Below are 21,939 nucleotides of genomic sequence, written 5' to 3' on the forward strand. Positions count from 1 at the left end.
GGCTGAAAGTATAAGGGAAAAAAGCACTAGATATATCTTAAATATGAAAAAGGCATTCTTTCCTTAATTCTTCATATGTTCTTCATTGCTCAAGTCACCAATTATATTTGAAATGACTCCTTAATTACAAGAACCAATAACGATTTCTTAGATCATGCCCAAAGGCATGTTCTTCATCAAGGAGTCAAGCTAATAAGCAAATCCACAAGCATATCTTAAGAGTGTAAGATGTGCCAGGCACTGTGCTAAATTCTTGGAATAAAAATACAGGTGAAAAAAGTCCCTGACCTCAAGGAACTTGTGTTCTGATGGGTGAAGACAGCACAAAAAGGGAGATGAAAAGGGGGTAGAGGCAGGGAAAATCAAATTCATGGAAAATGGGACATGGCAGAGAAAAGTACAGGGTCAGCAGAGCAGGCTGAAGTAGAGTGAAGATGTTATTGGCCTGGGTATCCTTCTTAAAATGGAAGTTCTAGGAAGAACCATCCAATCAGAGGGAGAGTTCACAGTACATTGACAGTATTTTCAGTATAAGAACTGGATTAGATTCTCTAGAGGAAAAGACCATAAAACATGCCTAGCTCCATCACAGGTTCCCTAATTTAGCATACCAAGTCCTTTACCTGGTTAATCTCATTATATTAAGAGATGCAAAGTAAAGCAACTCACAAGTTTCATTCATTTCAGAGCAAATTTCAAAAATCATTAAAAAAAAATACCAGGGCATGACAGTATACCCTTATAAGGCTTTCCAAGCACACCTTGGGAAGACTAGTGGATTTTTTAATTCAGAAATTGTGATATCTCTTAGGGCTAAAGATGATTGCGTGTCCATACTGAGTTTAGAAGCAATATGGTGTAACGATTGGAATGACGCCACCTGCTGGATACTTACTGTAGAAGAGTTCTGCCCATGAAGCGAAGGTCTTTGAGGGCAAGACCAGGAGTCAGGAAGTGACGCGGACTAGTGGGAGGAGGAAGGAAGAGACTGGCGCTCAGTCTCGGGCTCTTTCCTCTGGACTCTGGTGGAGAGCGGAGCTAGAAATGTGCTCTCCCTTTAATAGATAGGAATCTAGGCCTTTTTCTCTCTCTTTACCAAATTCTTATTCTCCTTAATAAATGCTTAAAAGTCTAACTCTTGCTAAAGCTTGTAATTGATTGGCGACCACTCATTAGATATTTTAGACAGTTTAGCTAGAATTTTAGCCCTTAACAGATGGCGACCACCTCTGGACTCTGGTGGAGAGCGGAGCTAGAAATGTGCTCTCCCTTTAATAGATAGGAATCTAGGCCTTTTTCTCTCTCTTTACCAAATTCTTATTCTCCTTAATAAATGCTTAAAAGTCTAACTCTTGCTAAAGCTTGTAATTGATTGGCGACCACTCATTAGATATTTTAGACAGTTTAGCTAGAATTTTAGCCCTTAACAGATGGCTGACCACGAAGAGGAAAGCTGAACCTCACTTCTGATCTTCTGGTTGGGTAAGAAATTTCCCCTACCCTTTAAACTGCTAAGTACTGGCGTACTGGCATACTGGCTGTGTTTTCCCTTTAAATTTTTTCGAATGGACCTTTTAAACTCCCTAATTACCCTATTTTTGATTTTAGTCTGTTTAACTAGACAAGTGGGAGATAAGATCATGTTAATGCTTTGTTTTTGTGGATTTTCTATTTTTCTTTTTATTTTTGTTAGAAGAGCCAGCAACTTACTCACACCAGGAAATATCTCCCCCTCTCCCAACCATGCTTTTTCAGAGAAACCTGAAGAGATTCCTGCAGCTTTTCCCAGTTCTAACACTAATTGTTGCTTTAATTTTGCATGCCTGGAGGCAATGACCCACCCTCTAGAAGCTTTTAATTCCCTAGTGCCTGGAGGCCAAGTGGGGGAAGAGGAATCCAGGCCTGAGTTCAAAATCAAGTCTGATTCAAATTGCACTGGTCCTTCCCCTCCTCTCCAGACCCCACCCTCTACTCCTCCCATGGCCAAGCCCATAGCTTCCCCTGCCTGGGAAGTCCAGAGATCTGATGCGCATGCTCAACTTTTTCTACCTGCATTTGCAGCTTCAGGCTCAGCCCTTCCCCGGCCTGGCTGTGCTTTTGAGACAATCTTAGAAAACCCTTTAAATTCCAGATATGCTCGTTTTGTTCATAATTTTGCTAACCTGCTTTTGTCTTTAATTAGTAATCTTATAAAGCATTTGTATGGTGAAAAGACTGACAGACAATATAGAGGGGTTAAAGAAGAAAAACTTAAGCTGAATAAGAATGACAATCAACATAGTTCAAGACTCTGCCTCTTTTGCCATGGAAGGGTATATATTTTACAGAAATGTAGAAGTAAACAGCAAGGTATTGATATGAGTATTGGGGATTTTAGATATCGGAATCAAAAGTGTTCTGAATTCACTCAGAGTAATAGTATCAGTTCAGAGGTTACATAGGATTTCTATGCTATTACATATGCATTTTGAAATTAATGGTATAGGTTTATTTTCATAGAGAGTTTCATGCTTTTGAGATTGTGTTTTATACTTAAGCTTTTACAATAGTCATGTGATCAAGTTTATATTTTATAATATTCTTATTAAGTTCACATTCATTTAGACTTCCTTAGTTTGAATTTCATTGTCTTTTATTGTTCCATGTGTATTTTCTTCTATTCGTTTATCTATCTAATTTTGAAAAATTGCAAGATGGTTTTGATTTCATAATACAATGTTAATTCTAGGAGTATTGTGCTCCCATAATCTGAGTTGTTTGTTTTTGTTATTTTTTTTCCTCAACTGATTATTTGATCAAACTCTTTAAAGCATTTCCCTGGCAAATTGGTTGCCATGGCAAGTGTAAATTGATTCTAGAAGTATTATTTTTGATAAGCATATTCCAAAAACAAAAAAAAAAAGAGGGGAACATTTGTAAAAGTTTTCTTTGAGATTGTGTTATGATTTAACTTATATTTAAATGTTATGATTTTTCAAAAAAGAAATTGTATACTACGTAAAAAAAAAGGTATTATTTGAAATTGTTGCATAATTATATATTGTGTTCTGAGTCAAGATGTATTCACATTTTTTGCAATCATTTATTATCCTCAATTTTTAAATCCATATGAGACTTGGATTATGGGAATTTATCATTTAAGACATTAATTGCCTTTATTCTGAGTTATCAGATGCCAGTTAGCCAAGATGCCATCCAATCACAAGAGGAATACATGCAAGAGCAGACACTGAATTGTCACATGAGGGGAGACATCCATGAAGTCAAGGTATGGCCGAGGGAACGGCTTTTGACTAATGTTGAGGTTGGATTCTCTTGGTTTAATATTTTATTTTATTTTTCCCCACAATATTGTACAGATGGCTGGAAGTATTGATCCCACCCATCTTACTTCTACACCTGGCTTCTATGCTCCCTCCTATATGCCTGATGCCATGGACATCTCAATCCCATGCATCTGATTAAGTCTGACTCAGTTTCCTCCAATATGTTCGGTGGCATGGACATATATTCCATCCACCTATTTTAAGCCTGGCATACTGCATGGACAGTACATATTGCTCAAGTGTGGGAATGCTCATATCCCATCATTTCTCTGTTCTTTTATGGTAACCCCCATAATTATCTCAGGTGTCATGATAAATAACAGTGTTGAATTTGGCCTTGACACCTGTTACCAATTATATTAGATTTTCTAATTTCTCATAATGGCATGAGGATAATTAGGCAGATGATGCAAAAAGTGATGAAACAAAGATAAAAATTATTTTTATTAATTAATATTGCAGCAATTGTCTTCTCAATTACCCTCCATAAGGGGGGACTATAGTAATATTATAATTTTAAAGAATGGTTCAATTTTTGTTTTATTATATGTTTCATGTGTAACAACTAAGATTCTGAATTCCCTTAGACATGTTTTTGAGAACTTTCATTGTTTGATTTGATTATTGACAAAGCTATTTTAAAGTTGTGTTAAGCTCAATTTTGTAGGAAATTTCCTGGCTGATTACCACTATCCACTCATCAACCCCTGAAAAGACTTCCATTCCACGACTACACCTAGAGGACATCTGAGAAAAGACTTTCAGAGACTTTAAATGAACAGTTTTGATTTGTTGTTTTTGTTGTTTTTTTTCTCTTTCTGTTATAATATACACCATCTGTAACATGTATTCTCTGCAGAGGCCCTCCCTTTGCAAGACTAATGTCAAAGCGTCGGTTCATGAGGACAAAAAATCGCTCCTCTGGACAAAACTTTCCTCTCTTCCTTTTCTATATTGTTGTTCACATATTATTAGTTAGCAATAGTTATTATATTGTTTTTACTGTTCCGTCAAGGAAACATTTTGTTTCTTGAGGAACAACAGGGGGGACTGTAACGATTGGAATGACGCCACCTGCTGGATACTTACTGTAGAAGAGTTCTGCCCATGAAGCGAAGGTCTTTGAGGGCAAGACCAGGAGTCAGGAAGTGACGCGGACTAGTGGGAGGAGGAAGGAAGAGACTGGCGCTCAGTCTCGGGCTCTTTCCTCTGGACTCTGGTGGAGAGCGGAGCTAGAAATGTGCTCTCCCTTTAATAGATAGGAATCTAGGCCTTTTTCTCTCTCTTTACCAAATTCTTATTCTCCTTAATAAATGCTTAAAAGTCTAACTCTTGCTAAAGCTTGTAATTGATTGGCGACCACTCATTAGATATTTTAGACAGTTTAGCTAGAATTTTAGCCCTTAACAATGGTGAGCCAAAAGGACCTGGTGCCAACAAGCATCCTAAGAATGGGTGAATCAGTCCAGGTGGAAACAGAATAGTTCAAAGCTTCTGGCTAATTTGCAGTTAGATTAGGCAATGAGTGGCTGCAACAGATAGTGATTCATTCTCAAAAAAAAAAAAAAAACCAGGACAAAACAAAACAATTGATAAAAAATAGAAACAGTAAATATTGGAGAGCCTGTGCAATGAAAAGCATACTAATAATAGACTATTAGTTGAACTGTAAATTAGTCCAGAACTTTTGGAAAACAATTATGAATTAAGTGGGTTAAAAAGAGTGATAAATGCTGAACAAAACTAACAAATTTTTACTCAGCAATGCATTGCTGTGTATATAATTCAAGAAGATCAAAGTCAGAATGAAAGGCCCTATGTGTATTAAATTATTCCTAGAAGTACTTTTCATGGAAGCAAAAAACTGGGGCAGGGGGTGGAATTATGTACCAATCATTTTATAAATCATTGAGCAAATTCTGTTATATGAATATAATATAATATTATTTTCAGTAAGAAATGCTGAGTATGAAAAATTCAGAGACCATGCTACCACTTGTATGAACTTATGCAGAATGAAGCAAAAAGGTATGCTATATTAAACTGAGTCCTTGTGATTAAAATGGTCTCACTCAAATATACTTGTAGAGAAATTTTTAAAATTATATTTCCATTTTTTTTATCAGAGTCACTTCAAAATGATACACCTTCCCTACATTGAACCTTCCTTTCTAATGAATAAAACAATAAAGCAAAATAAACAAAGTAAATGCATTTAACAAAATAGGAAACATCGGTAGTCCTTCTTCTCTATGCATGCATATGTATACACATATACATGCATATGAATGCATAATATCATAATCTATATCATATATTTATATCTATATCAATATCATAAATACACACACATATATTTCATCATATGTTGTGTCATTACATTTATTCTATTTGGCTTTCTTCTAGTGTTTATTGTCTTGTCTATTCTTCAGCTACCAATTTATCTGGTATGGAAAGAATGAGTTCTGCTGATGTTAGGCTCTAAGTGAAGTTGAGAGGAGTGCTGTTTTTTAAAACAATCATTAAGTGACAGATTTCACCCATGGCCAGAAACGTCATTGCTGGCCTAGCTATGAAAAAAATAATGAAATTTCCTTAAGCATTTTAAAATATTTAAATATTAAAACACCCCACAAATCTTAAAGTCATTGCAGAACAGAGAATATTTCTCATTCTGAGGAAATGGAGGAAGACAGATTTCCATCACTGTACATACGATAGGTACAAGCTGGAGGAAGCACTAACAGATGCTTGGATTTCTTCACCCAGAACTCTATAGCCTGTTAATTAATTCTCCTTCATCTATTTTTCTCCCTAGGGCTGTTATGCACAATGAATACCACCAACTGTAAAACTCACAGCTGATGACAGAGGTGCTTCTCTAAAAATAGCACAAAGCTGTGAGTCCAACCAGTGAAAAGTGGCTCACCCAGGGATGCTGAATTTCATTTCTGAATATGGCAATGAAAATGGCTCCCCTACTTGTTTCTGTATGGTGTCCCAAGAAGATTGAACATACAGTAGAAAATATGATTCCCCAACTGACAATCAAACAAACCTCTTTGTCTCAATGAATTTATGTTTTCGTAAGCAAAAATGCCTTTTAGTTAGATCCCAATTCTACAACCTTCCTAGCCAATTACTACTTCGTGAAAACTGTGACCTAAAGAGTTATTCTTTGCTTTATGTAATAGGTTTCAACATGGAAATTTGGAAGTTTGTTAAATTAAATTTTAAATGCTATAGTAAGACTCCCTGTCAAAGCATTCTTGTTCAGTTCTTTTGTAAAGCAAAGATTGTGCTCATACAAGGTATAATTCTCTCTCTTTCTCTCTCTCTCTCACACACACACACACACACACACACATGCACACACATGCACACACGCAGACATACACATGTGAAGACACACAGAGTTTTCAATGCAATTCAAATTTCAACATTATAAGCCTGGCCCCCAAAATGAGTTCCTTTGTACAGATGTGTGGAGGGAGGTCAAGAGTAAGAGACATTGTCTATATTTAGATCTTTTTTCTACTTATTGATTGATTTTGCTGGAATTTTTTATTCTTTTTACTTTTCCAAATTCTTTGTTATGAGATTACTTTCTGGGAAGGGGAGGAAGAGATATGGGGTAAATCTATATGAACTACCCACACAAAATCAATAAAATATATTTTAAAATAATTTAAATGTGCCTCCAATAGATTTACTTATATTGAAGGAAATTTCTCTTGTTTTGCTGGTTATGTACTTTAAGTATGTGGCTAGTATATCTCTATTTATTCAGATACATTCAAAAATAATGAGCCAAATAGTCTTGGACTTTTTCTCAGAAATCCCCGAGAAAAGATTAGAAGCTTCAAAAGTTGTTATTAATTGCTCTCACTATATCACAGAATGTTCATCATCTAAATTCAGAGTGCCCAAGACCTCAGACAACATTTAGAATATCCTATCTTAAGACTTAATGAGGTGTTTAGTCAGATCAGAGGAATGCTGAGATGTATAAAGTCACCCTTGAACTCCAGACCTCTAAATCCACCTTGCTTTGCCACGGAGAATTCTCATCTCCTTTCTCTCTTCTTCCCTCAGGATAATGAGCTAAATGTCCACATTATCTTGTGGATGGGGGTGGACAAGCAAACAAACAAAAAATAAATTTCCAAGTTCTGCCTATCTATGATTCATCTGCTGCCTATGGGCACTTTCAGCTTGGGAGAGAGGCTGGTACTCTTCTGAGGGCTATTGAAAACAGATGTCACCTTAACAGAAAATTCATGAATCTACTGCTTTGGATTCATGTTTATGATAATAAATAGAGCTACTTGCACAAATTAAATACATTTCAAAATAATTATTCATCTGCTATGAAATTATAAGGTACATATATGATATTATTCTCTTTTTGCAAGCAATAATATTTTAAGTATTTTATAAATTTTATTTTATATTTTATGAATTTTAACTGAAAATTAATATTTTTGTTCTGTCATTCCTGTGGAGCAAGCTGAGAGTGGTTGGTGAAGGAGGCTCAGTCAGGAGGCAATATTTATAAAATTATTTTGTAGTTCTTGCTAACTTTTCTTCAAACAGAGATTCCCACAGAGATTTGGCCAAAGGGAAGCAGAGGTCAAAGATGGCATTTTGGTTTTGGACGGATTCAATTTTATTCATTTTTTGTTGCTACTAGGTCTGAATCCAAATAAAACAATATCCTCTGTGCAGAGGCTTCCTGAAAAATTACTTCAAACCAAAATTTGTACTTCAAATAAAGGGAAACAAAAAGGTAGCTTAAAAAAAGTAGACTTTTTTCTACAATCACAAGACACCTTGGTGGAGGGAGAAGGGGAGAATGGGAATTTAGTATCGTATGTGAGAATCATATTGTTCCTGCACCTTGGAACCCACTTGACAAATGACTGGGAAAAGAGGAATATAACTTTTGGCCACACTGTGAGGAACTTTTGGAGAGGTTTTGTTCTCACCCAATGGGACACATGGAATCAGTTCCAAAGAACCAAGAGAGAAAAAGAGACAAATGCTAGTATATATTTGTGAGGTAGAGGGGAGGGATATATACTAAATCCCAAATATGCTTTGAAGAAACTATGTAACAAAAGACAGGATTTCAAATTTTAAGTCCAGAAAGGGGCAGAAATATGAAGTTGGTACCCTAAAAATATCAGGATCTTTTTCATAAGTATCCAGTTTCTCAAACATTTTTGTTCCATAATGGGATGTACACTTTATGACTACTTAATAATAGCTACTAAGAATGATAACTTATGAAAAGTGCTATAAAATGTGTCAGTTGCTAGACCCACAATAAAATATATTGAAATTCTACTTCAGACAATGAATAGTTTTCTCTCCATGGAAAAGTCACTTAACCATCTTAATCCTCGGTTTTTTAAACATTAAAATTGGGAAAATAATATATGCACTACCTAATTTAAAGGATTGTTGTGAGAAAAGTAATTTTGAAAACCCTATAATTCTAGGAAAATATACATTAAGTCATAAGTACCATAGCTCAGACTTTAATAATGGATATTTAGGTCTAAGCAATCCAGTGGATTCATTTCATTGTAATAGGTTCCTTTGGGTCTTGAATATAATTTTACTTCAGAGACTTATTATTAAAGTTCAAATATTCCCTGGAGAAAGTTTCTTTTTATCTCTTTGTTTGCAGTTAGTCCACTAATCCCTTACCAACTGGGGATTAGTTGATAACTAGGTGAAGGAAGGATATTGTAGAGCTCCATTATCATAGCTATATAGGAGATATGATGTACTTAAGTTAGGCATATTGCGTGAGGAGAGTAGAGAAGACCACCATAGAGAAATAGCTAGGTGGCACAGGGAATAAAATGCTGGTTCTGGAGCCTAAAGTACTTGATTTCAAATGTGACCTCAAATACTTCCTAGCTCTGTGACGCTGTGCATGTCACTTAACCTTGTTTGCTTCAATTCCTCATCTATAATATGAGTTTGAGAAGGAAATGGCAAACCACTCTAGTATCTTTGCTAAGAAAATACCAAATGAAGTCATGAAGTCAGACATGACTGAAAATAACCTCTCTTCAGGAGACCACCATAGACAAACTACTTGATTCATCATTTTGTGCAGGGCTTGCCCTGATGACAATATACAAAAGTGGATATGGAAGACAACAGTAACATCTGGATAGAGAAGAACAGGATTCTAAGACTCCAAGGGCTCATGAAAATGTAGTTTTATTTCCTGTTGTGCAGTTAGCTTTCTGGATAATCTGTGGAATTTCAAATATGCAGTTGATGATGATTCACACACATTTCAAAGAAGGGTATCACAATAAAGTATGTGAATATGTATATATCTAAATCTATAAATATTAGATATTATATATGACATTCACACACATACACAGGCTTGCATATCTATATAGATACATATTACAGAACAAGCAGCATGATAAAGTATATATGTACATATATGTATGTACATAAATTGTATATATGTATGCATGTGTGTATATACAAACACATACTTTTTTGTGATACCTTTGTTATGTGACTTACATTTCCTAGTATTTTCTTATACTAATCTCTTTCAACTAGATGCTTTCCTTACAAAAAATGGTAATGGAGGCAGCTAGGTGGCGCAGTGGATAAAGCACTGGCCCTGGATTCAGGAGTACCTGAGTTCAAATCTGGCCTCAGACACTTAACACTTACTAGCTGTGTGACCCTGGGCAAGTCACTTAACCCCAATTGCCTTACAAAACAAAACAAAACAAAACAAAAAATGGTAATGCCCAGTTACAATAATCAGCTTGTTTTAAACATTGAGAATGATATAATGGTACCTAAGGTCTACTTGGTTCCTACCTGGTTGACTTTAGGGAATTTATTTTATATGAAAAGTTTTGAGTTTAGTCACAATAGTTCTGAGCAACCAATTAGCAAATTTTCTATTACCTAAGATTTACATGGATCCCTAACCCCTAGTTGAGGGAAAACTTTGTTTACTTAAAATGATTAGGTAATTATAAAGAAGCTTTATTATAGTATCTATGGATAGACAGGCATTAGGAGATTTTAGGATAAGAATTGAGCTATTCTTGGGAATTCTGCCTGTATTCTCTTCTCTGAGATGTCTGAATAATCTCCTTAATTTATCATTTCTTGCCACAGTTCAGTCCTCCTTTACCTGTCAAACATGTGTTGGAAATGCCATGTTTGTTCTAACCACTTGAATCAGGAATCTATACACTCTCAATCTCTCTCTTTAGTCCTTAGATTTTTTTTTTTTGCTTTTATATGAATTGCTTGGAGAATGGCTTCTTCTCTCACACAATGGCTTTGATTGACTTAAAGAGGTATATATTTCCTTTTCATATTCAGTTATGATTATTTGATTCAATAAAAAAAAAATTCTGACCTGATTGAGTTATCAACCATAAATGGTGTTGATAACTTTACAAAGGGATTTTTAAAAGGATGAGGAGATTTGACCAGTCAAATTAACATATCACAATCTCTGACATCATATTTATTATTCACAGTGATCCATATCAATAATCCCCCACATCTCCAACAAGAAGGCAAAGGTACCTTTTCCTATATTTTCTTTGGCTCAAAAATTGGCCATTATAATTTCATAGCATTCAGTTTCAATTATTTTGCTGTTCTTGTTCTTTCCATTTTTGATGTGGAAGTCATTATATATAGTATATTATTCTCCTAGTTGTGCTTCCTAAACTTTACATCAGATCATATGACTTCCCCATTCTTCTCCATATTCAAAATATCAATTATTATAGATGTTCCATATATATGATGATTAAAAATATAAGACATAGTATCTTGGTAATTTGATAATTTTATTAATATAGCTGGTGGGTGATTAATAAAATATGGTCTATGACCATCTCACTGAGACCAAAGACCCTATGTTGATGGGGCACAGAGCTTATAAGTCCTTGAAACAGTAGGTGGTCGATTGGGCCACCTACACAGAGAGATAGCCTTGGGCTATCAATTCATAGAATGTCCTCTTCTTCAATGGGGAAGGGAGGAGGCATTGAGTGACCTCCACTTTGGATGGGGGAGCCTTCAGTTATCTAGATAAAGGGATCTTTCTCCACCCAAGCTTCCTTGTGAGTTTGGGTTGGGTCTGACCTAGATAGATTTGATGAAGTCTCTCAAGGAGACCTTGCCCTGGGAAGAGAGGACAGAGAAGGAAGGGGAGATCTCTGGGTCCCCCAAGATATTGATTATTAATAATTATTTCTCACATATAATATGTTATCATATAGAATTGTTATATTTATTATGATAATAATGAAACAGTGATATTGTTCATTCATATACAATGAATTATTTAGCCATTCCCCAACTAATGGTGATCTATTTTGTTTCCAGTTTGTTAGCATAACATTTTCTTGGATGTAAATATTTTGGTATTGTTAACCTGAAAATTAATGAAGCAATCAATATGGGAGAAATCAGGTCTTTAATCAAGACAGAGGAACTATAGCTATAGCAAGATGCTAGGAATACCCAAAGATGAGAACTGAGGACCTGGTTTATATGGAGTAATAGAACAAAGAGAACTAAAAGACTGATCTTGAGTCAAGTATAGAAAGTACTTAACTCTGAATATAAACTACTTAATGTAAGTAGATCCTTTTACATAATAACATAAAGTCCAGGGTGTAAGGTGGGGAATCGTTAGGAGGGAATAGTTTTCTTGGGGGGAGGTCCATAAGTCAATCAAGAGTCTGGGATTGACAAGCAATTCATTGGCCTGGGAAGGGGCAGTAGGTAGGGATCAGTCAGTTGTCAGTAAATTTGTGGTTATCAGTATATACAGGGCTTAAAAAAATCATTAACTTTTTAATGCAATCTGTGGGGTGACAAGTATGTATATTTTAGTTCTATTTTTAGTATTATTCCAAATTTTCAGAATTTTTCAGAAATTTTCCAGAATATATGGATCAAATTTACAGCTCAGCTTAAAGTGCCTGTCTTTCCACAACCTCTCCAACTTTGACTATTCCTATACTTTTTTTCATTTTTGCCCATTCACTGAGTATGAGCTGAAATATTCAGTTATTCAAATACTCAGATTGTATTTCTATTATCAGTAACTGAGACAAATATTTTATGTCATAGAAGTAAAATCAATGAGACTTAGAAACTTATTAGACATATGGAATGAGGTAGAGAAAAACAATAAATGATTTTGATTATCAGCCTGCATGACTGGGAGGATGGTTGTGTGAATAACATAAATAAAGAAGTTAGAAGGATCATTATGTTTAATTTTGGACATGTTGAGTTTGACATGCTTCTACTTATTGGATAGAGGAACTGTGCTTAGAGAAAAAATGCTGAGCTAGAAGCCTTGCCAAGCTGATGGATTTCAACCTGATTCAAGAATACTAGCTGAGATTAGTGAACAGCTTCTGAGCCATGCTATCTTTCAAGGTCAAGATAGAATTCAAGTGCAGGCATTTTGAGAGTGGAAGCTTCACTTAGGTAAACAATTAGAAATGCTTCTCCACTGTGGAAGGCATGAATCACACTCTTATGTTGCCAGGTAAGGCTCAACCTATGAAACTTTAGGATGGTCTTGTAGATCTTGTTCATTTTAAGTATTTGTCTTTCTCCTTTTAAAGGCATTTACCCTCTGCTAATGGAAAGGGCACTGACTTGTAATTTGGTAGCATTGATTCTAGCCCTGCTTCTATTATTTCAGTTCTGTTAAATTTGATTAAGTGCAATGAAATTCAAGGTACATTTATTAAGTTCCTACTATATGGGAGTCCCTCTGCTAGGTGTAAAGTACACAGATGATGACCTCCTTCCCAAAAGGAGCTTGCATTCTACTGGGCAGTCATAATATATACTATAAGGAAGTACAAAGTAATTTGAGAAAGGAGGAAGCACTAATAAATCAGCAAATAAGGTAAGTTTCATGAATGATATATTACTTAAAGTGAACCTTGAAAGAAATGTAGTATATGCAGAAAGATGTGGTGAGAAGTGCCAAAAGATTCAGAGGCTGAGTCCTGAGATGGGCTATCAGATTCAGAGATTAAGAGATCATTGTAACCTTTAAGATAGTACTTTCAGTAGAGTAGTAGAGTTAGAAGCCAAATTGCAAGGGGTTGAAAAGAAAACAGGAAGTGAAGAAGTGAATCATTGAGTATAAATAGCTCTTTCTAGGATTCTGAGAGTGAAAATCTGAGAATTATGATAATACAAGGAAATAGAAGGTTTAGGTAAAGGGTTATATTTTTTTGGTGGGGTGTCATTTAAAATATTGTGGGACTAGCCTGTTTCTGTCTAAATTAATGTGGAACTAGGCTGGGGTTTCTAAGATATTGCTACTTATAAATTAATGGCTATTGCACCCATTTATGTAGTAAGCATTTATTAATTATATTAGATGTTAGGAGAGCATTGACCACATTTAATATAAGCCAAAATCCCCCCAGCACCATATTATTTCTCAGAGAAAGCACATGGCTCCAAGCAGAATTCAGAAGTCCTATGTTACCTAGAGAGAGAACTACAAGAGAGCCTTCCTCACCTAGCATGCCACCCAGAATCGTGTTTACCTGGGGATCTCTGTCTTTTTCCTCTTCCAATAGAGGTGTCTCTTACACATTGTTCAAAGCTAATTGGCTAGAATCATTCAATTTCATTGGTTGACGTGACTTGAAGGTGGTCCATATTAAAATAAGCTCTAATGATGAGGTCAGGGTCTAGTGAAAGACAGACCCCTGAGGGCAAAGACAATTTAAATAGGTGTGGTTTTAATCTCCATTTAGTTCTCAAGCTAAACTTTCAAGTGGGGGTAAAGAGAAAGCCAAGACTGGGTTCCTGTGTCCCCCAAGAAATCCACTATCAATAATTATTTTCTCACAGTGGGGAGGAGACTTGTTGATTTATTATTTAGGGTTGTTATAGATTTAAGTATGTTAGTAGGCCTTGGATAAGGTTGCATGGAAAATATTGAAGATGAATGCAGAACAGAATGATTTTTGGGGAGAGATCTCAGGGAATATTGAAGAGGGTTGGAATCAAGGATATCATTGGGTTAGCTTTCCCAAGAATGGCAATGTCTTCCTTAGACAACAGAGCAAAGGAAGAGAATGAGAGATTTTATGTAAGGTAGAGGAGATAAACTCACAACAACCTTTATTTTATTTAAGGGGATACAAGTAGGTGAATCATTAGATACTTAAAGAGTAGAGGAAATTGGGGAAGAAAAACTGAATTTCTGTGAATAGTGAGTGACTAATTGAGATTAGAGAATTTGTTAATTTGGTGATGTTTTTGGACAAGTCCTTTAACCTAATCTGGGATTCAGTTTCCTGCTATGTGAAATAAAGGTATTCACTAAATGACCTCAAATCTTTCCAGATTTGTATCCACTTAGATATTTTGTGTGTCAATCAGAGTCTCCTCCCCCACAGTAGAACCATAGCCCAGATGCATATAGCAGCCTGATGGCCATCTAATAGAATTCTTCAATGACCTTTGTTCCCATTCACATAGCTATGATTCAATTTCACTGGTATGCTCCATTTCCTGACTCTATGGCTTTTCATTTGCTATGCCCCATGAATAGAATACTTTGCCTACTCACTTCTACCTCTTAGCTTCCCACCTTCTGCAAATCCCACCTTCTGCAAGAGGCTTTTCCTTCTTTACTACCTTGCTGCTAGTAACTTTGTTTTGAAATTACTACCTACCTATCTATCATTATTTACATATTGTTTTCCTCATTAGAATGTGAGCTTCTGGAGGACAGGAATGTGTTTTTGCTTTCTTTTTTTTTCTTTAATAAAAATTTACTTGCCATGGGTTCCATTGTTTCCATCAAGTTTTCCACAGGTGAATGTTACCCCCTTCAATGTTACTTTTTTCAGAGGACTTTTTTTGTTGTTATTGTTGGTCAGGCAATTGGAGTTAAGTGACTTATCCAGGTTCACACAGTTAGTAAGTGTCTGTGGCAAAGGACTTTGATATCTTAATTCAAATGATAGACTAAACCTGAAAATTTTAGGAACTATGATAGGCCAGTGACAAGTTTAGTTTTGGTTTTTGGATACTTTGGCTATGTCTTTAATCACCTACTGTAGAGGTATTCACTACTTCTACTTACATATAAATCCAATCTTTATGCAAGTCAGACTCCCATGAGCTTATGAAATATCAGAGTGATTTCCTATAGCTGGTGGTATGAAGGAAGTAGTCACCAGATAGTTCCAAATTAGATGTAACATCATTCTGAAACAACCATCACTGAATCACAGGCTTTCATAGAAGCATCTTAAGAGATTTTCTCTAATCCATATAATTTTACAGAGGAGAAGATGGAGATTCCCTATCCATAATCCATAGGATGGGCCACCATAACATCTCCAAACTCCTGCTGAGGTTGTATTTTGTCCATTTGTGACTTCCATTCATTTTTTTTTTTTTTTAGTGAGGCAATTGGGGTTAAGTGACTTGCCCAGGGTCACACAGCTAGTAAGTGTTAAGTGTCTGAGGCCGGATTTGAACTCAGGTACTCCTGACTCCAGGGCCGGTGCTCTATCCACTGCGCCATCTAGTTGCCCCTGACTTCCATTCATTTTTAGGTTATTCTTGATTTTCATTTGGATCAATTTTCAAATAAACATGTGAGGGTGTGAGAAGACACACAATGTGATTTGCCTTGAGTCCCGAACCTTCTTAGTGATATCTCTTGTCCTTGATCATGAAGCAGAAGGCCATTGATGCTTCCTATTGGTCCAGTAAGAATGCTAAAAAGTTAAGTTATATGTATTTGGCATAGGGCAAATGGTCTGCCTTGGTGGGGCATCAATAGTGCCTACTTCCAATTTCCTATCAGCTAATCTTCCTAGATCAATGTTCAGGATCATTGAAAAAGAATAATTAACCAGATTTAATTCTTCAAAATGATTCTATTTCAAATTACACATATATAAAAACCTCTCCTTACATAGTTAGGAACCATATCTTGTCTGATTTGATATTCTGTTGGGTGCTAACAACATTGTTTCCCATAAATAAAACAAATTCATATTTTTGTGTAAACTAGAGAAACTTCAAAACTGTTGAAATAATTCAGAAATGTTTTTAATAAAATAAGACATCAAGGCATTCTTTTTCTTCTATTCTAGCCCAATTCCATTTTCCAAGCTCCTGCAATGTGTGCTTCCTGAAGGAAGTGTCATTACATCTATAGCTTAAGTGCCAATACCTGCCACCATTATCACCTACTGGTGTTAAGAATACAGGGATGTGAAAATTAACACCAAGTGGGAGGGAACTAAAGGAACTAAAGGAGAAAAAGGTCAGATATGTCCTTGCTAATGAGAGCATGAGGGAAGTCACAGCCAAAACCCTGAAAGGTACTGCTGTTTCAGCACCATGATTTTACTTTACATAGGATGAGTTCACAAAACACTAACTTCTCCTCTCCCCACCCCCTCACACTACGCCCAGACTCTCCCAGGGAAGTCATCTTGAGACATTTGACTCAAGGTGAATAGATTTGCATAGATTTCCTTCTCAGTGATTTTCATTAATTTATCTGCCTCTCCTGTCTCTCACTGAGAAATCATGATGCCACTGTGAATTTGACAAGAACGCATATGGAAATTGGAAATTCCTATGAAAAGCAATGTTAATTTGCAAGCAGGCCCTGACTCTCCACTCCAAAGTGTGGAGTCAAGCAGAAGAGGATGTAAGAGACAAAGCGATTTGGATGTTTTTGCTCATGGAACTTGTGAGTCTTAAGAAAACAAGACCTTTATGAGCTTATGTACTCATTACATAATTGTAGCATGTGAAATCAGCTGTGTTTAGATGGGTAACATATGCTACCAGGGAACTCAGGGACTCCAGAAAGAATGAAATGCCTGCCAGCTGCCTAGTGTTAATGCTTCCTCTTCGGAATGGAAACTATATGCCCATCTTTCACACCAAATTGAAGAACACAAAGACAAATGTTCTTGTTTCCAGGAGCCAAGAGTGGTATTTAGCTGACCTTGGCTTAGGGTCACTAGAAAATTTGCTAGGGAGCCTTTTTCTCACTCGCCTAGTCAGTCAAGATATTTTCTGGCCTCTCTGAAGGCTGGGGAAATACAGCTTATTGGGGAACTCGGCCAGTCACCAATCTAGTAAGGAAGGGAACTGCACCCCCTTCAAACTCCCCCCAAAATACAAATAGTTTCCTTTTCTCTTAGCAGGGCAACTCCTGACACTAGAGGGAGATCTGATTTTGCTCACACTTATTTCAATTCCAAGCTTTAGTTTGTGTGCTTTGAAAATAAAACATTAAAAAAAAAAAAACCTCTTACAGAGAACATAAAACCTGGTATTGCTGTATATTAATTAATTGTATTCTTTGAGAAAGGGTTAGATTTGAGATCTAGTTTTCTGCACTACTCTGAGTTCCCCTGGGAAAATGAAATTGGGTCACATGGGGAATGGACCATAAAATATTACAGAAAGAAGGGACTTTAGAGATTATTGAGGACAATTTCATTATGGTACAGATGAAGAAACTGAGTCACAAAGAGGTGAAGTGACTTGTCCAAGGTTACACAGATGATTAGTGGCAGCACCCACATGAGAAGCTTCCAATCCATTACTCTTTTTCTTCCCCTAGCTGCTCGTGCACCTGCCCCCAAGTCATCATTTGTTAGTTTGTGTACATTCTGTATACACTTATTTATATACGTGTCATATCCCTCAAATATGATTTAAATTCCTTTAGGACAAACATAACTTCAGTTCTGTCTTTCTCTCCCCAGTATTTAGCCCTAGGAGACACAATAAATGTTTTTTGCATGATTAATTAATCCATTGTGCTATATGAAAATTGAAATTAAAATGCTATACATTGTTCCTTAAATTTAGAAATATTTTAATTTAACATGCCTATTTAATCAATATTTCCCATTGCCCAGCAATACAGTCTTGAATTTATTTATGTGATGGACTTCAGTATTTTTAGAACACTTGAAGGTTTGCAAAGTGTTTTACAAATATTGTTTCATTTTATGCCCATAATCTCGCTGGGATCGTTATCCTATTATCTTACCTCTATTCTACACATGAGAAAACTGAGTCAGACAGGCAAAGTGACCTGTCCACAGAAGGTCACATAGTCTGAGGCCAAATTTGAACACAGGTCTTGCTGACTCTGGGTCCAGAATCTATTCACTGTATCATCTAGAATTATATAATCCATAGCAGCACTAATTTCTGAACATGAATTCTGGTCAGGATTTCCTATGGATTTGGGCATTGTCAGTTCTTACAGAAAATAGCACTATTTATTGGTATATAACTTTGCAATTATATACTTATAAAACAAGGCAAATTAAAACAACAACAAATTTGTGTTCACACTTCTATCCTCTGGGCCAATTTTTTTGGGGGGGCAGGGCAATGAGGGGTAAGTGATTTGCCCAAGGTCACACAGCTAATGTCAGGTGTCTGAGGCTGGATTTGAACTCAGGTCCTCCTGAATCCAGGGCTAGTGCTTTATCCAATGTGCCACCTAGCTCCCTCAGACCAATTTTTACAATGTTAAACCTGATTTACCTAGTAAATACCATGCTGAGTGTTGTTTATATATGAAAATGTTAGTGTGTTTGGTTTTTTAGAGTAAAATGCAAAAATGGTATAATTCAATCAGCCTTTTGAAATATGAGCCGAGTTTCACTTACTAATGGTTATTAATGATGTGATAATTAATGCAGAATTCCTTAGTAAATCAATTAACTGATGACAGATACTTAGTCTGCATGTCATCTCCATTAGAATCATGAATTCATTGAATTTTCAAATTGTATGGGACTTCAGTGGTCATCTAATATAACTCCCAGCTGAAATCTGAATATTTTCTTTGACAGCATTCTTTTCAGGAATTCATCCATTTTCCTTTTGACCCTTTATATTGATGGAGAACTCACTGTGGCAAGAGGCAGCCTATTTGGTTCTGGGGTAGCTTTCACAGTTAGAAGGAGGTTCCTTATATTCTGCTGAAATTGCCTTCCCTATAACTTCTATCCATAGGCCACATATGTATCTTGTATTAGAATGAAAATTTATTTAGGAAAGGACTGTGTCCACATCCTTTTTAACCTCTTAGAAATTCCTTGGCTTTGGTCTTCTAACAGGGTTGAGCACATTCTTGAACATCAGGTCTCAACAGTCCAGGTTTAACTCACATTTAACCTAACCACAATAAAATGTCATTCCCTTGGATGCTTTAAAGAGTCTCTACTGGACAAAAAGTTAGGATTCTAATCAATGGAAGAGAAGTAAAAAAAATCAGAACAAAATAAAACATAGCACCAGCTACTTGAAATAACTGACTTTGGAAATGTGAGTCAATCAGCATTGATCATGTACCAGAAAGCAGCTGGGTGGTTCAGTAAATAGAAAGTGCTGGGCCTGGAGTCAGGAAGATTTATCTACCTGAGGTGAATTCTGGCTTCTGAAACTTACTAGCTGTGTGACCATGGACAAATCACTTTACCCTGTTTGCCTCAGTTCCTTTTCTGTAAAATGATCTGGAGAAGGAAATGGCAAACCACTCCAGTATCTTTGGGGTCACAAAGAGTTGGACACAACTAAAAATAACAACAAATAACTGTGCTGGGCTTGGGATACAAATACAAAGAAAGTTTTTTTTATACTACCTTGTTTTTATGAATCTATAGCCTCATTCACATGGTTCCTGATACTCCTCCTGGGTTCTCAGACTCCCTAGTTGATATACTTTTTCCACTTCTGTCCTGCTGTAACCCATCTTCCAGGATCTTCAGAAGACCCAGCAACAGCTTAACCAGCATCTGCAGGAGACCTTTCAGTTCTGCACAATGGCTAGAGCCTTCTCCTATAAGATAATCTTCTGTCTTCTCTCTCTCTCTCTGTATGTATGTGTGTGTGTATATATATATATATATATATGTGTGTGTGTGTGTGTGTGTGTGTGTGTGTGTGTGTATGTATATATATATATATATGTATATATTTATTAAGTTTTTACTTAATTGTGTGTTGTCTCTACAACTAAAATGTAGGCTTCTTGAGAGTACAGTTTACCTTTCTTTGTATGCCCAGCACTTCACTCAGTGCCTGGCACACAGTAAGCATGCAATAAATGTTTGTTGACTGATCAATAACCATCCTCCCAACATATTGAAAATCTTCCTCTGTTGTTATTTAAATATATGTGCATATATACATGCATATCTACATACCTGCATATCTATAACATTATCTATCTCTATCATCTATCATCTCTCTCTCTGGATATGTATGTGTGTACATGTTAGTGCATGTGCATATGTATGTGTATATATGTGTTTACACACATACATATAAATTTCCATATTTCTTATATTTCAATGCAATCCCTTGACTGCCCATTTGTTTTCTGCCTTTGTACTACATAACTGGTCCACTTCTTTTCTAGATTTTTGCATTACTCCTAGTGTTTTAAGCAAAACTTCTCAAAACTGTAAAGTTCTCTGAGGTACCACAAAGAGGCTGATATTTTGATTCTGAAATGGTATCAGAATCCTAGGTAAAAAGAAAAATAAAAACTAAATGGATCAATTTCATGAAAAGTTCCTGTTTTTGACTGCTGATTCCTTCTGGACAAAGTTCTGTGGGAATACCCTTCCAAGTAAAAATATAATAATAACAATTACAATGACAACAAAAATAAATATTTTGCTAACATGCTGTGTTTTGTTTTCATACAGCAAGTATTTTATTGGAGTTTGAGTCATTTGAAATTATGACTCTTTTGACATGTTCCATGATTTTCAACCATATTGATACTAAAGTAATACTGCTTAAAGTGGTTTTGTATTGAAATGAACATTCCCAAACATATCCTAGATTCTTCCAACTCCATTCTGTATCCAGCTCATTGTCTAGTTATATTCAAGATATATACTGATAGAATAACTCAGAGTTCCTGTCTAATTGTGGGTCTGAATCTGTGAATTGTCTATTTATAATTCCCTTTAGTTTTTCATGGTACACTATTAGACCAATCTCTTTTGAAAAGGCATGGATTTCATTGAGAAATACTTTAGTGTTCCAAGACTTGAAGTAACCAACACAGTGTCATCAACAAATAGGTGTTATAGCTATTTAAAATTGAAAAATAATTTTGAAGAAGAAACAGTATATTTTTCTTTAAAAATCCAATTATTCTCATTATAAAGGTTTTAGAACACTTTGCAGATCTCTTTTTTGAAGTTGAATTTTATGACTAGGATGAAAGAAAGGTAAGATGAGTCACTTCATGGTATATTATAATGACTGCCCAAAGCATATTATATATACTGGAAACTTAAGAACATGTTCCAGAACTTCATTCATCTGCAGTAAATATTGAAAATTTTTACATATAAACATATACAATATTGTGAACTGGTCCAACATTTTCCCACAAAATAAATAATCATGAATCTGTACCAGCAAATAAATATTACCTTTGCATATAATGTTTCACTTTCACATCATCACCATGGAAGTTTGAAGCATGAATTTTTTTTTCAGGAGCAAT

The sequence above is a fragment of the Dromiciops gliroides genome, chromosome 3 (genome assembly GCF_019393635.1).
Source record: "Dromiciops gliroides isolate mDroGli1 chromosome 3, mDroGli1.pri, whole genome shotgun sequence".
NCBI lineage: Eukaryota > Metazoa > Chordata > Mammalia > Microbiotheria > Microbiotheriidae > Dromiciops > Dromiciops gliroides.